Below are 15422 nucleotides of genomic sequence, written 5' to 3'. Positions count from 1 at the left end.
CCTCAAATAATTTGTGAGTTATGTAGTTTATTTATATTGTACTTATCTTCTTCTAATTTTTTCCCAGTAACTTAGCAAGGGGCTGGCACAGCCATTGGGGATAGATCAAAAGAAAAGAATGGTAACAATCATTGAGCTATGGACATGTTCCCTTTCAACAAGGATACTTTCTTACCCAGGAAACCCCATTGTTAGATAGTTTCATCTCAATAAAAGATAAAATAATTAGTATTTGTATACTACATATTCTTCTGTCAACTGTAATGCATTGAGGGATTTCTATTTTTTCTTTAGTTTATTATAATTAGATTAAAATATCTTTGCCATTTTTCTTTAATAATTTTAATATTAAACTGTTTTTACAGGGATCAAAATAGCAATTTACATTTCATTATATTATGTTTTCTACTGAATTCAAGGTTCAATAAATCTTAAAAGAAAGAAAAGAGGAGAGTGACTGGGTGGCTCAGTCAGTTGGGCATCTGGCTCTTGATTTCAACTCAGGTCATGAACTCAGGGTCCTGGGATGGAGCCGTGCATTGGGCTCCATGCTCAACAGGAGTCTGCTTGAGGATTCTTTCTCTCCTTCTGCCTTTCTCCCCACTTGTATTCTCTCTCTTTCTCTCAAATAAATAAATCTTTAAAAAATTCATCATCAGTACTTATATATATCAGTAATTCAGTTGGCTAAGTTATGAATTCACATAGTTTCTAGGAATTGCCTTTGGTTATTAGATCTTCTGAATCTTTGCATTTTTTGAGAACTTTCTAAAAATTATTGTTACATATGAATGGAAAGTTGCATAGGTGTAGTTTTGTGGTCACAGCATTTTTCCTAATTTATTTAGAATTTGCTCCCCTTAATCCACTGTCTTTGCAGTGTACACTATCAGCTGCCTTTCTAAGATCCACTACTCTCTTTTCTTCTCAACCCTGATATCAATCAATTATCTCAATCTTCCTTCTGTCCCCCATAAATGACTCAGGGGATGCTGATCCTATCCTGAGCTCCACATTGTTCTGCACTGATCTTATTTTCATTGTCAGGCATTGGTTCAGGATTCAGCATGTGAAGCAACTGTAAGTAATAATTCACAAATGGAATTTACTGACAACTCCTGGGAAAGATTTTTTTTTCGCTACTAAGATAGAATGCCAATAATAGAAAGTCTTTTATATTCCTCTGAATATCATCATGTCTGTATACTCATCAACATGCAGCCATTTTGTATTCAAACCAATAATTAAGCCAACAATGAGAATGGCAGAGAAGAATATTCGAAATTATGTGGGTCTTCAATAAGATTAGTGAATCAATGAAGTAAGCCAATTTATCTATGGACTTCCTATCATTTTATATATTTTCTTTTTGTTTATAACTAGTTAAATGAAGGCTCTTGTAATTTGCAGACAAGTTATTTAAACTATTACAGTCCCACTTGTCTTTAATGATATAACCAGAATTCAAAGGCAAACCTGATATATTTCCCCTTGTTTCTCTATAATGATGCTTTTAGAATTTCTCTTTATCCTTCAATTGTAAACATTTTCACAGAATATATTTATGCCTTGATCTGTTCATTATTTTTGGAACATGAAAAATGCTGATTGTTTTAAACTACAAATTCAAATCTCCCTTTATTTCAGGTTATCTTTCCTTGACTGTGCTAGAGTTTACGGTAGTTTTTTTTTCTTCAGAATTTTGGGAATGTTGCCTGTTTGCTCTGCAGTGTCTTGTTCTTCCTATCTGCCATATTTTCACCCTTTTAGATCTGCCCTTTGCAGATACATTTTGTATGATTTTCTTAAGTCTATTTTTCATGTTCTTTGTACTAATCACTTTCAATGAATCCTCACATTAGTTATTACAGCTACCATATGAGGTAGGTACTTACATGAGATTCATTTATGTAAAATTAAATTAAGGAATTGATAGACCAAATAATTTTCCCAAAGGCTATATATTTAATTAGAGGTACAATCAAAATTCAGAATCAGGGCTGACTCTTAATATGAAATCTTAAATACTTGAAGTATGAAAAGCAATTTAGTCTAAGAGAACATTCTAAAGTCATACTTCCTGATTCAAATCATGAATCTAATATAAAGTGTATTTTATGATACATAATTTATACCAAGATACACCATACTCTAATGTAATGCTTCCCACCAGTAAATATTTACTAAATGGTAAATTGATAGAGGAGGATATTTTCATGAATCTGCTTCTAACAGTGGGAGACAGCTGAGTTATTTGACCAGACTGGCTCGCTGTGTTTAGTCCTCTCCAACTTCTTTCACTGGTCCCCTCACATTTAGTCATGTAGTCCCTACTTCTCACCTGATCATCACCATCATCTGGAGCAAATGTCAAGCACTTTGGATTCTCAGGTTCCTGGGTCCAAATCCTGACTCAAACACATTCTAGCAATGATCTTGGACTGACTGACTAGTCATTTCACCTCACTGAGCCTCAGTTCAGTCTCAGGTACAATCTTACCTGTTGTAGCAGAGCTGCCTGCTCCATAAGCCCTGACTGCTAAATCATTTACATGTCATTCTAGTTTCCCATTTCAAGTCTCTATAACTCTATGCCTGATGGCTTTCTCAGACTAGAGGAGTATGTTTGACCTGTGTGAGGAGCTGAGTTGTTGACGTCCCTGAACGTGGCCCTGAAAAAATACTAGATGCAAGTTGGAGACTAAGACCTGAATTCCTTATTCCTTGGGTGTAGTAACCATGAAGTGTATTCAACATAATCTTACAGTGTTCACACTGACATTGAGTCTCGGAGCCCTATAATGGTGACCTGTTTATTAACACACTTTTTAGTGGCTTCCTTCTCTTCCCTATTTGAGTTCTCTGTTCTCCACTTGGTTACTGGGTGGGATTATCTCTCAAATAAAGTATTTACATTTCAAGCTCAAATTCTGAAGGAATGCAAACTAAAACACCTGTAATTATGAATAATAATATTAATAATTATAACACATAATTGAGCATTTAGAAGTACATGAGATGCAGTAATGAGGCCCTTTTTATGCATTCTCATGAGTCAATTGAGAAGGTATTATTATCATCCTAATTTAACAGATGATATACCTGAATCACAGAAAGGAAGCACCTTGTCAAGTCACACAGACTTGTACTGAGATGACACACAATTCTAATTCCAGAACCCTGAACTCTTGAGTATTGCATTATATTTTTGGCTATCACAATGGGAAAAAAGTAAGAGTCTAGATGGAGAAATTTGTGAAAACAAGGCCTTATAAACCTTTAAATAATTCTTCTTTGCTGTAAAAGGAAAGGAGAATGATTTGAGAACCTTTTTGGAGGGTGGAGCTAAGATTATGATGAAATTGCACTGTTGGAAGATCTCACAAAGGAGGCAATAGGAGACTAGTCAGAGACTCTTGTAATAATTTCAGGAACGGTTAACTTTACTCAGGAAAGGACAGTGGGAATGGGGAGAAGTAGATGTGTTTTAGAGACATATTGAAGATAGTATTACTTGTATTTTTTTTTAATTTTTATTTATTTATGATAGTCACACAGAGAGAGAGAGAGGCAGAGACACAGGCAGAGGGAGAAGCAGGCTCCATGCACCAGGAGCCAACGTGGGATTCGATCCCGGGTCTCCAGGATCGCGCCCTGGGCCAAAGGCAGGCGCTAAACCGCTGCACCACCCAGGGATCCCGTATTACTTGTATTTAATGATGTACGGGAAGTACTGATGAGAGGGAGAGAATAGCCTCAGACCTAGGTTTCTGACTTAAGTGACCAGGCAGTAAAAGTGACACTTACTGATATGCAGGGGAAAGGAAAAGAAACTGATTTAGGTGGGGATACGGGTTTACTTAAGAAGCATAGGTAAACCAACAGTTATAATGTGCAGCAAAATACCACTAACATAAGGTAAATACACTTGGCATCAAACTCAGTCCCAGGGGATGATCAGTGAAGGAAGAGATGTTTAAGCTCAGAAATGAAAAATGAGGACATGCTATCTACAACCATCCCTATCCTACATATATCTGAACTATATTTACACATTTACCTGTGGGAAGCTGCTTCTCTCACAGTTTTTAGCATGTTACAATCCAATGTAACTTATTTCTTTTTTTTTAAGATTTTATTTATTTATTCATGAGAGACAGAGAGAGAGAGAGGCAGAGACACAGGCAGAGGGAGAAGCAGGCTCCATGCAGGGAGCCCGATAGGGGACTCAATCCTGGGACTCCAAGATCACACCCTGGGCGGAAGGCAGGTGCTAAACTGCTGAGCCACCTGAGCTGCCCAATGTAACTTATTTCAAATTTAGGGCCACCTACCCACCTCAAAAATCTCTGGATAGCATTGGACATATAGAGCTTAATAAAATCCAGTGGGGCCATCCATCCTTTTCTCCTTCTGCTTCTCCCTTCTCCACTGACATTAAAAATACTAGTTCACATTCCACATGAAAGTTAAAATACCAGTCAGATGCTGACAAACACAGCAGAATCCTCTCAGAAGTCTTTCAGCAAACTTGAGGTACAAATCATGGGAAGAAGTATCTGTCAGCCTACTCTTTTAGTCGTAAAACACCAGAACATTTATAGTTTATTTCTGAAAATATGATTCTCATTAGTAGAGATACGGAGTTTTCTCATCAGTGAGATGTGTGCCCAGATATTACTCGTAGGACCTGGGTTTCCATACTCTGAGGGAAGTCCTAAATGTCAGTGCAGAGACCTAGAGGGCATTGCTAGATGTGGTGAGATAACAGATCAGGATATCTGTTTGGGTCATACACACCATAGCATAAATTTTAGTCATGAGCAACCCTAGAAACGATCACTTTCAAAAATCCAACCTCAAAATCCATTATCAATCAACTCCTAGGCAAACTGTTTACTACACTAGTGTGGAAGACAGAATAATGGTGCCCCAAAGATATCCTGATACTCAGTATCTGTGAATATGGTACCTTAAATAGCAAAAGGACACTGAAGATGTGATTGAGGGTCTTGACAGGGGAGATTATTCTAGGCTCAATCTAACCACAAGCATCTTTATGAGAGGGAGGCAGGAGGAACAGAGTCAGAGAGAAAGTTTAAGGATGGAAGCAGAGGTTAGAAAGGAGAAAAGATGCTACACTTCTGGTTTTGAAGATGGAGGAAAGGGCCACTAGTCAATAAATGTGATGGTTTCTAGTAGCTGGAAAAGACAAGGAAATGGATTTTCCCCTAAAGTTCCCAGATGGAGTACAGGCCTGCCAACATCTTCATTTTAGCCAAGAGAAACTGATTTTAGACTTCTGACTTCCAAAACTATAGAATAACAAATCTGTGTTGTTTCACGCCACTAAGTTTTTTGTATTTGTTACAGCAACAATAGTAAACTAATACAACTAGTAAATAGCATTATCATTTATGACAGACGACACTGCAGTTAAATTATTTTCAAGAAAGTTATTATATCTGCACTGATGTAGCCTGTCTTTGGAATGCAGTCAACCATACATTAACAACAACCATTAATTCACACAGGTTTTTTTTTTTATGTTTTCAATTTGTTTTCTGGGTGAAGGAACTAAATTACATACTAAAATGTAATAAAGCATGCAGTAAAGTCATACAAGAGTACTCGCCAGCCTCAGAGCTGTGATGTCCAATCTGGTAGCCACATGTGACTATATCCACTCAAGTTTAAATTAGTTAAAACTACATGAAGCAAAACTAAATGAAGCCAAAAAACAAACTAAATAGACAAAAAAAAATAAAGTTAAATCTTCAATTCCCCAGTTGCACTAGCTACATCTTACAGGCTCAGTAGCTATGGATGCATAATGGCTACCACAGTGGAAGATGCAGACTACAGAATATTTCCATCCTTATGTTGCTCTTGAACATCTTTTTTCTTTTTAAATTTGGCCATAAAATTTCACACAACTGTCTTTGCCAGAATGGGCAGTGAAATCTGAAAAGTGACAACACATTTATACTGCTTATAATTCTTTTTTTTTTTTTTTACTTAGAAAAGCCTAAAGAAAAAAACTAGAGCATAAATGATAATGACTTTGTGCCTTAGCAAAAAACAAATCAATATCTGGAAAATCAGGAGATAACAAGAACACACAGCTAATATTTAAGTGGGGGCAAAAGCACTTTTGAAAAATTCAAAACGGAGACAAAAACAAAAATCCAGCAGGAAAGAATCAAAATCCCAGACTGCAAGCAGTCATTACAGTCATTATAAATTAAACAACAATAAATGTGCACGCATGCATACACACAAATTCACACATGCACAGTCTTCCTTCCCTCCTTGAGGAAGACGAAATGAGATAATTAGCACACCAACAACCATAACTTCTACTCCAAAGAGAAATCATTACTTCAGCTTGTTCTGGTTCAAAGAAAAACCTACCTGTAATTAAATAAGTAAAATCAGGAGCTTCTCAAGACATAAAAGAATAAATACCAGCTCTTAGAATTATACCCAAAACCTTCAATGTGATACTAATGCTAGTGTTTTTACACACAGGATTGACGTGAAAATGACATGTAGAGGGCTCTCCTTATAATGAGGCAGACGTGGGCAGCACTAACACTTGACTTGCAGCTACAACTTTTTGCTGCTCAGTAACACTGATATTAAGTAAGAGTATGTACTACAATAATCCAGAAACCTTATTACCAGAAATTTGCCAAGAAATAAAGGAGGCATAGAACAATGCTTCAGGATATCAGGAAAGTTGGATGATGATAGGAAGATGGAATATAACTACCTGAATTGATGACTGCAACGTCTTAAGAAGGAAATGGGGTTTCAGGCTTGAGGGAAAGGAAACATAAAGTTGTGCTGAGGCAGGAGAGGGAGAAAAATTCTGTAAGGGCAAAGATGCAGACTTGGGATAACTAAGATGGAAGTGCTAAGAAGGAGAGTGAAAGACATAATATGGAAGCAGCCGGTCAGGTGTAGGGCACAGTTACATTCTCAGGGTCTTCAGGGGGGTCTCCCCACAACCAAACTGCCTCCTTTGGTGAGCCATTAAAAGGGCAGAGTACCCCAACCAGTGCAGGCTGCCAGGCAACCAGAAAGTGACTCAAGAAGAGGAAAACAAAGCTTGTCATTTCCAGAACTTTGCAGTGTTTTCTTCTCTTTCTCTTATATACCCCATTTCTTGCCTTTCATAGATAAAAATCAATATGTGCATTAGTTTCCCTTGTATACAAGGAATATGCTGTGCTAATAATTCCATGTATGTTTGAGTCGTTGTGTGACAGGAAGACAAGGCCAGATGGACAGTGCAGAGAAGAGCTTTGGCTGAGCAGACTTGCGTTAAGAGCAGGACACACTCCAGGTCTCTGAAGGAGATGCTTATAATCCTCTTTAGTCACAAAGGCTCCTAAAATAGGTCTTCAACTGTTCAATTTCCTATTAAACTCAAAATGAGTAGAGAGTTTATGTGGAAGTGGGGGTTACACAACTTCATTACCCTGAAAGGATAAACTCAGGACTTACCTGTACATGGAAACAATTCCCTACTGCTTTTTAAAATATAAACTTTTTCTTTTAGAAGTTTATGATTTATCAAAAATTACGTATTTCCTATATACCACACATCATTTCTCCTATTTTATCTTACATGACATTAGTGCAACATATTTGTTACAACTAATTAACCAACGGTGATCCATTATTATTATTACAAACAAAAGTCCTTTAATCTTTCAGGTTTCCTTCATTTTTACCTCACATTGTTTTTTGTTTTCTTTTTTTGTTGTTTCAGGGTGCCACATTGCATGTAGTCGTCTTATCTCTTTAGGTTCTTCTTGGCTGTGATAGTTTCTCTTTTTTTTTTTTTACATTTCTCATTTTTTATTACCTTGACAGTTTCAAGATCATTGGTTAGGCATTTTGTAGAATTCCATTCAATCAGAATTTGTGTGATGTGTTTCTCATGATTAGACTGAAGTTACATGTTTGGGGGAGAAAGACCATAAGATAATAGGTCATTTTCTTGACATCAACATGACTTATCACCATTGATGTTAACCTTGACTGCCTGGTTAAGATAGTGTTAGTGACATTTCTCCACTGAATAATTACTCTTTTCCTCCTCTTTCCATATTGTACTTAATTTTTTAAAGGAATGCACTATGGTTGGCCCACACCTAAGGAGTAAGAAGTGAGTGATGTTCTATCTCCTGGAGGGCAGAGTATCTAAGTACATCTTTCATTGCATCCCACAAATTTGGTAAGTTGAATTTTCATTTAGTTCAAAATATGTTTAAATTTCTCTTGATACATCTTTGAACCATGTGTTATTTAGAAGCATATTGTTTAAATTCCAAATAATTGGGCATTTTCCAGTTATCTTCTGTTATAGAATTCTATTTAATTGTTCTATAGTCTGAGCATATACTTTACATGATTTCTATTCTTTTAAATTTCTTAAGGGGAATTTTATGACCCAGAATGTGGTTCGTCTTAGTAAATGTTCCAAGTGAGCTTAAGGAAAATGTGTATTCTGCTGTTGTTAGATGGAGTATCCTATAAATAAAATAACAGATTAAGTGGATTGTTAGAGATATTCAGGTCAACTGTATTTGTACTGATTTTCTGTCTACCTGACCTATCAGTTATTGAAAGAAGAGTGTTGAAGCCTTCAACTATAATAGTGGATTTGCTTATTTCCCCTTTTAGTTCTATGAGTTGTTATTTCACATATTTTTGCACTCTCTTGTTAGGTGCATTCACATTTCAGGTTATTAGGCCTTCTTTGGGAATTAACTCCTTTGTCCTTATGTAATGCTGTCTCTTTATCCATGATTATTTTCCTTGGTTTGAAGTTTACTTTTCCTGAAATTAATATAGCTGCTCCAGCTTTCTTTTGATAAATGTTTGACTGGTATATGCTTCTCCATTCCTTTAACTTATATAAATCTTTTATTTTATTTATTTGTTTTAAAGATTTTATTTGCTTATTCATGAGACACACAGAGGGAGAGGCAGAGACATAGGCAGAGAGAGAAGCAGGCTCCCCACAGGGAGCCTGATGTGGGACATTATCCCAAGACCCTGGGATCATGACCTGAACCAAAGGCAAACATTCAACCACCAAACCACCCAGGTGCTCCTGAATCTTTTAATTTTAAATAAAATACTTGTAGACAACATAAAGTTGGATCTTTCCTTTTTATCCACTCGGGAAATCTGTTTTTTAATTGGCTTATTTAGATGAGTAATATTTTAAGTAATTACTCATATAGTTGAATTAATATCTACCATATTTATAACTTTTCCATTCACTGCAGCTTTTTTCATTTGTTTTACACCCCTCTCCTCTGCCTTTTCTCCCTGCCTTGTCTGGTTTTATTTTTTATTTTTATTTTTATTTTTTTACTTGTCTGATTTTAAATGAGCCTTTTATATCATCCCATTTTATCTCCTCTCTTAGTATATCCATTATACTTCTTTTAAAAGTTTTTTAATAACTGTGCTAAGACTTCCAATATGTATTTTAAACTAATCTAAGTCTTCCAAATAATGCTATGTTGCTGTTGTGTAGTCTCTTATAATAGTGTATTCCAATTTCTTCCATCTCTTAAGACATTTCTGTAATTTCATATACTTAGCCATATAATTACCAGTACACTGTAACTAGTTTTAAAGTTATCTTTTAAATCAATTAAGAATAAGAAAAATACAAGATTTTATAACCATCTATGCTTTCTCTGACATTCTTCTTTACGTAGATCAGAGTTTCTAACCTACTCATTTTCCATCTACCTCAATAACTTTTTTTTTTTAAGATTTTATTTATTAATGAGAGAGAGAAAGAGGCAGAGGGAGAAGCAGGCTCCATGCAGGGAGCCTGATGCAGGACTCAACCCCGGGATCCCAGGATCACGCCCTGGGCCAAAGGCAGGTGCTAAACCGCTGAGCCACCCAGGGATCCCTCAAGAAATTCTTTTAACAATCCTTATAGGGAAGGTCTAGTGGCAATATAATCTGGGGTGTTTTTTAGTCAGAAAATGGCTTTATTTCTTCACTTTTGAATAATAATTGTGTTGGATATAGAATTCAAGTCACAGTTTTTTTTTCTTTGAACCCCCTGACTCCATGCAACATTTTCTCTGTTTTGGGTTTCCTCAAGTTTGAATATGATATGCCAAGCTGTAGAGTACTTTCTGGGATGGGAAAGTAGGTGTCTGTCATTAATTTCAAAATTTCTCAACTGTTATAACTTCAAAAATTTCTTCTCCATTCGTTCTTCTTCTGATATTAAAATTATTCACATGTCACACCATGAGAAAATACCCTATAGTTCTTGGATATTCTTGTTTTTAAAATTATTCTTTTTCTTTGCATTTTAGTTTGGCAAGTACTACTGAATTATTTTCAAGATCACTGATTCTCTCCATAGGCATGTCCATTCTACTGATGAGCCCATTAAAGATATTCTTCATTTCTGTACAGTGTTTATATTTTTCATATTTCCTTCTGATTATTTCTTAGTTTCCATCTCTGTGCTTGTATTACCCATCTTTTTTGGTATGCTGTCTAGTGTTTTTATTAGGGTGCTCAACATATTAATCAGTTATTTAAATTCCCAATCTGATCATTCTAACAAATATGTCATATTGTGATTCTGGTCCTGATGTTTCCTTTTTCTTTCAGACTGTTATTTGGTCCCTGTCTTTTGGCATACCTTATAATTCTTTTTTGATACCCACCCTTGTTATATCTGATAATAGGAACTGAGTAAGTAGGATTTTAGTATAAGGATACATATCAACCAATGAATGAGGCTGTGTTTAATATTGTCATAGATATCAGAGGCTTAAAATTCCTCTAAATGCCTTTTTTTTTTTTTTTTTGTTAAACTTCCTTTTTGATTTTGGAGCTTCCTTAATAACACCTCCTCAGAATCTGCATCTTGCAGCTTTCTCAGAGGTTATCCACTATTACTATACTGGAGCTCTGTTGGTATAGTCACAAGGCATGGGAGAGGGGAAGGGTTCTATAGTATGATTAAATCCTCCTCATTTAGTGAAACTGTGCCTCTGGGATGCGCTCCTTCTAAGTGTTTCTTGGTGGTATAGCTTTTATACTCCCTGTAGATGAGACAGGAAGTCTAGATGGGGCTGGAGTGAAAGACATCTGGGATAAGGCTTTTAAGTCTTTTCCCCCAATCTGGGATAAGGCTCTTAAGTCTTTTACTCTAGAGAGTAGGCTTTTTCAGTTTTTTTTTAGATTTTTATTTTATTTATTTATTTGAGAGAGAGAGTGCGTGCACATACAAGCACAGAGGGAAAGGGAGAAGCAGACTCCCCTGACCTGGGGCTTGATCCCAGTACCCCAAGATCATGACCTGAGCCTAAGGGAGACTGACTGAGCTACCTAGGTGCCCTGAGAGTAGGCTTTTTTAGTGGAGAATGCTTTCCAACTCTGAAAGCGTTCTATTCCCCTTGACTGCTTTGGCTGGTCTCATAATTAAATTGATGTAAGAAAAATTAGAAGAAAAAAATTTGTATATATGGAAAACTAAGATATGGGACCCAAAGAAGTGACCAAAGCAGGCAGTTTTTATACCTTTTTGACAAGGAAACAAACTTGGGAAGAAGTGGCAAGACAAACAAGTTTGAGCTTGGGGTAATAAAATGGTAAATGAGTAACAAGGTTTTACACAGCTTTCTTGGCCTTGAATTCCCTATCTCTGGCAATTAGGGGGTCTCCTTTACTCCTAGTAGAGTGCAGGTACCTTTCGTATGGGAGATTTATTTCCCGCTTTTAGGGAAACAAAGAATGGTCAGAGTGCTCTTCTTATATCAGCTGTTCCTTATATAAATTTAATTCAAAATAACCCATATGCCAAAGTAGCATATTTTCAGGCAGCCTGTCCTAAAGGCTGTTGTGTCACTAGGATTATTCTCTCCCTACCTTTCCATAGCCCAGAGTGTATCTATTTTGGATTTTTACTGTGAAAACCTGCTGGGATTCTGACAGGCCAAATCGATAAAAATATGGGAAGTCCCCAAGACTGTGGTCCCTGGGACTTTCTCCCTCTCAAACTGATTTATACCCACCCTCCAGCAATTCCTCAAAATTGACACTTCTGTGTTCCTAGCATTTTAAGGCTCTAGTGGCTTCTGTTCTAGGTAAGCAGAGCTTGACTTCAAATCTTTTGATACGCCTGTGCTTCCAGTTTGTGGGTACAAGTGTTCCCTGTGATACTTCTCTGATGAGTCCAAGAAAAACTGATCTTCAGTTTGTTCACATTTTTCTTGTAGTAAGGTTTGGAGTGAAGACTTCCAAGCTCTTTACATGTCCAATCTGAAAGCAGAAGTCCTCTCATGGCTTTTATTGTCTAAAATATTTTTACTGAGCTAAGTCTTATATGCAAGTTAAAAATAATGAACAAATATCTAGTAAAGGCAAACCACTGACCGTTCATAAAAATGGGCATCATCTCTCCATCACAAAATGTAATCAACAGTCTTATTTTGACAGTAAGGTACAGTAGGAGAGCATAAGCCTCCTAGGTGACTCAGACTGAATATGTGCAAGGTGGTAAATCGAGGACTATGGAAGGGGATATTGTTTGCTAGGGTTAAAAAAGGAAACAGAACCTAGAAAAAAGGATAGTAAAATCCTATGATATTGTTCTTGTATATAGATTTGATATAATTACCTTCAACTGGGAAAGGACAGTTACTTATACAGAAAGTATGATCTTCCATTATTTAACAGATAAACGGCATGGAATCATGTTTGACATATTCTATAAAGATATTTAATTCTGAGATGACTTCATTCATTCACTCCTTTACCATTTATTTAATAAGCTTTTTTTTAACCAAGTGCCTATTATATGTCAGATACTGCTCTAGATATCAAATATATAATTGTGAATGAGATATATGGTATTTCAGCTTCTATGGAATTTACATTGTAATGTAAACAAATAATTTCAGTTTTTTATTACTCATATGAAGAGACAAAGAATAGTATGTGGTAGAGTTATGGTTAGGGAAGGACTCTCTGAAGATGTGACATTTGAGCAGAAACTTCAGGAATGGGAAGAAGCAAGCCATGTGCAGATTGAAGGAAATAATATTTCAAGAAGAGGGACCATCAAGTGGTAAAACTCCTAGGTGGAATTAGCTTGGCACAACTGACCAATAAGCAATGACAAATGAGCAAGAAGTCCACTGTGGCTTGAGTAAAATGAGCAAAGGAGAGGGTTGATAAAGTGATCTGTACTCAGTTCCCCCATGAGGTGGCAGGGCAATTATCCCCATACCACCAATTCTCCAGACACCAGCTGGATATTCTAGAATTAAACTCAATTTGGACACTGTCCACCTGGAGAGAGCATCAGACCTCACATTTTATGGGTTCAGTCCTATAAGACTCCCTCCTCCATTTCAGATACCAATCATAAACCCAGATTATCACCTGTGATTCTAACCAACTAGCTATAGATTAGAGGTTCCAATGATCCCCTCCCCCTTAGGCTTCGGATGCCAATCACAAATCCAGGCTGTCACCGGTGCTTCTGAATGACTGGCTATATAAGTCAGGTTCCCATGACCCACCTCTTGGTCCAATTAATTTACTCAAGCAGCTGACAGAAATCAGAGAAAAATTTTACTTAATAGATCACTAGTTCATAATAAAAGGATATAACTCAGGAACAGCCAGATAGAAGAGATCTATAGGACAAAATATGGGGTAAGGGCAAGGAACTTTCATGCTACCTACAGTGCACCACTCTCCCTAAATCTCTACATGCTCACCAACCTGGAAGTCCTCTGAACACTGTCCTTTTAGGTTTTTTATGGAGGTTTCATTACAAAGGCATCAATGATTAAGTCATTGGCCATGGGCAAGTGAACTCAGTCTCCACCCTTCTCCCCTCCCTGAACTACAAATTCCAACCCTCTAATCATGTATGGTTGACTCTTCTGGCAATCCTCTCCTATACTGAGGTGTCACTAACACAACAAAAGACATCTTTGTGGCTCTCATCACAAGAAATACCAAGGGTTTTAGGAGTTCTGTGCCAGAAATAGGAACAAAGATCAAATACATATTTCTTGTTATAAAATACACTATCATAGAGCAAAAAAGTGAGGCTGAAAAATGAGACAGGAGATTCTTCTTGGTAGGTCAAGGTAAAGCGTTTTGTTTGGTTTGGTTTCTTAAAGATTTTATGTATTAATTCATGAGAGACACACAGAGAGAGAGGCAGAGATAGGCAGAGGGAGAAGCAGGCTCCATGCAGGGAGCCTGATGTGGGACTGAATCCTGGGACTCCAGGATCACGTTCAGGGCTGAAGGCAGGTGCTCAACCTCTGAGCCACCCAGGCTTCCCAGGTAAAGAGTTTTAATTGTATAAGTGGGTGGGAAACAATTACAGGGTTTTGATCAGGAAAGAGACATGATCACATATGAATTTATTTATTTATTTTTTAAAGATAGATAGATTGATTGATTTATGATAGAGAGGGAGGGAGAGAGAGAGAGAGAGAGACAGAGAGGGAGGCAGAGACACAGGAGGAGGGAGAAGCAGGCTCCATGCCGGGAGCCCGATGTGGGACTGGATCCCGGGACTCCAGGATCACGCCCTGGGCCAAAGGCAGACACTAAATTGCTGAGCCACCCACGGATCCCCTACATATGAATTTAAAAGATAATTCTTGGCCGGCTGATGGTAATAGAGCCTAGCGGCTGTTCACAGAGCAAGTGAAGATGAATGTCAGAGGACTTGGATCTCAGCTGAAGGACAGTATTCCAGTTACTGAACTTTCAGCAAGTGGAACTTTTGAACAGCGTGATCTTCTTCGAAAAGGTCTCCCTTGTGTGAAAAATGAGCTTTTGCCCAGTCATCCTCTTGAATTAACAGAAAAAAATTTCCAGCTCCACCAAGATAAAATGAATTTTTCTACGCTAAGAAACATCCAAGGTCTGTTTGCTCCACTAAAATTATAAATGGAATTCAAGGCAGTGTAGCAGGTTCAGCATCTTCCATTTCTCCCAAGCTCAAACCTTTCATTGGATATTTTAAGGGGTAATGATGAGACTATTGGATTTGAAGATATTCTTAATGACATGTCACAAGTGAACTAATGGGAGAACCACACTTGATGGTGGAATATAAACTCATTTTACTGTAATCTGTTATGCTGTTCATGAAAATAGAGGGGCTGCATGTTGTTTATGGTCATCTTTTTACTATAATTTGATGTATACAACATTAAAAATACTGACACATGAGAGTTTTTACCTAAATAGTATTTGTGATCATTTGAAATGATTTAGTCTTTGGTTTATGGTATGGCCATGTGACAATTGAAGCACTAAAGGGAGATGATTTTAAAAACTCCCGATCTATATGAAAATAATAGCCTTCTATATGTCTT

The 15422-nt window shown here is 37.0% G+C and overlaps 1 pseudogene; it reads left to right on the top strand.

Moving 5' to 3' along the window:
* The first annotated feature begins 14751 nt into the window (after positions 1-14751).
* On the top strand, positions 14752-15176 carry LOC129517551 (proteasome maturation protein-like; annotated as a pseudogene).
* Positions 15177-15422: the final 246 nt, after the last annotated feature.

Source organism: Nyctereutes procyonoides, unplaced genomic scaffold (assembly GCF_905146905.1).
Source record: "Nyctereutes procyonoides isolate TBG_1078 unplaced genomic scaffold, NYPRO_anot_genome, whole genome shotgun sequence".
Taxonomy (NCBI): domain Eukaryota; kingdom Metazoa; phylum Chordata; class Mammalia; order Carnivora; family Canidae; genus Nyctereutes; species Nyctereutes procyonoides.
Note: the sequence above shows the minus strand (reverse complement) of the source record. Positions and strands in the feature narration are given on the sequence as shown.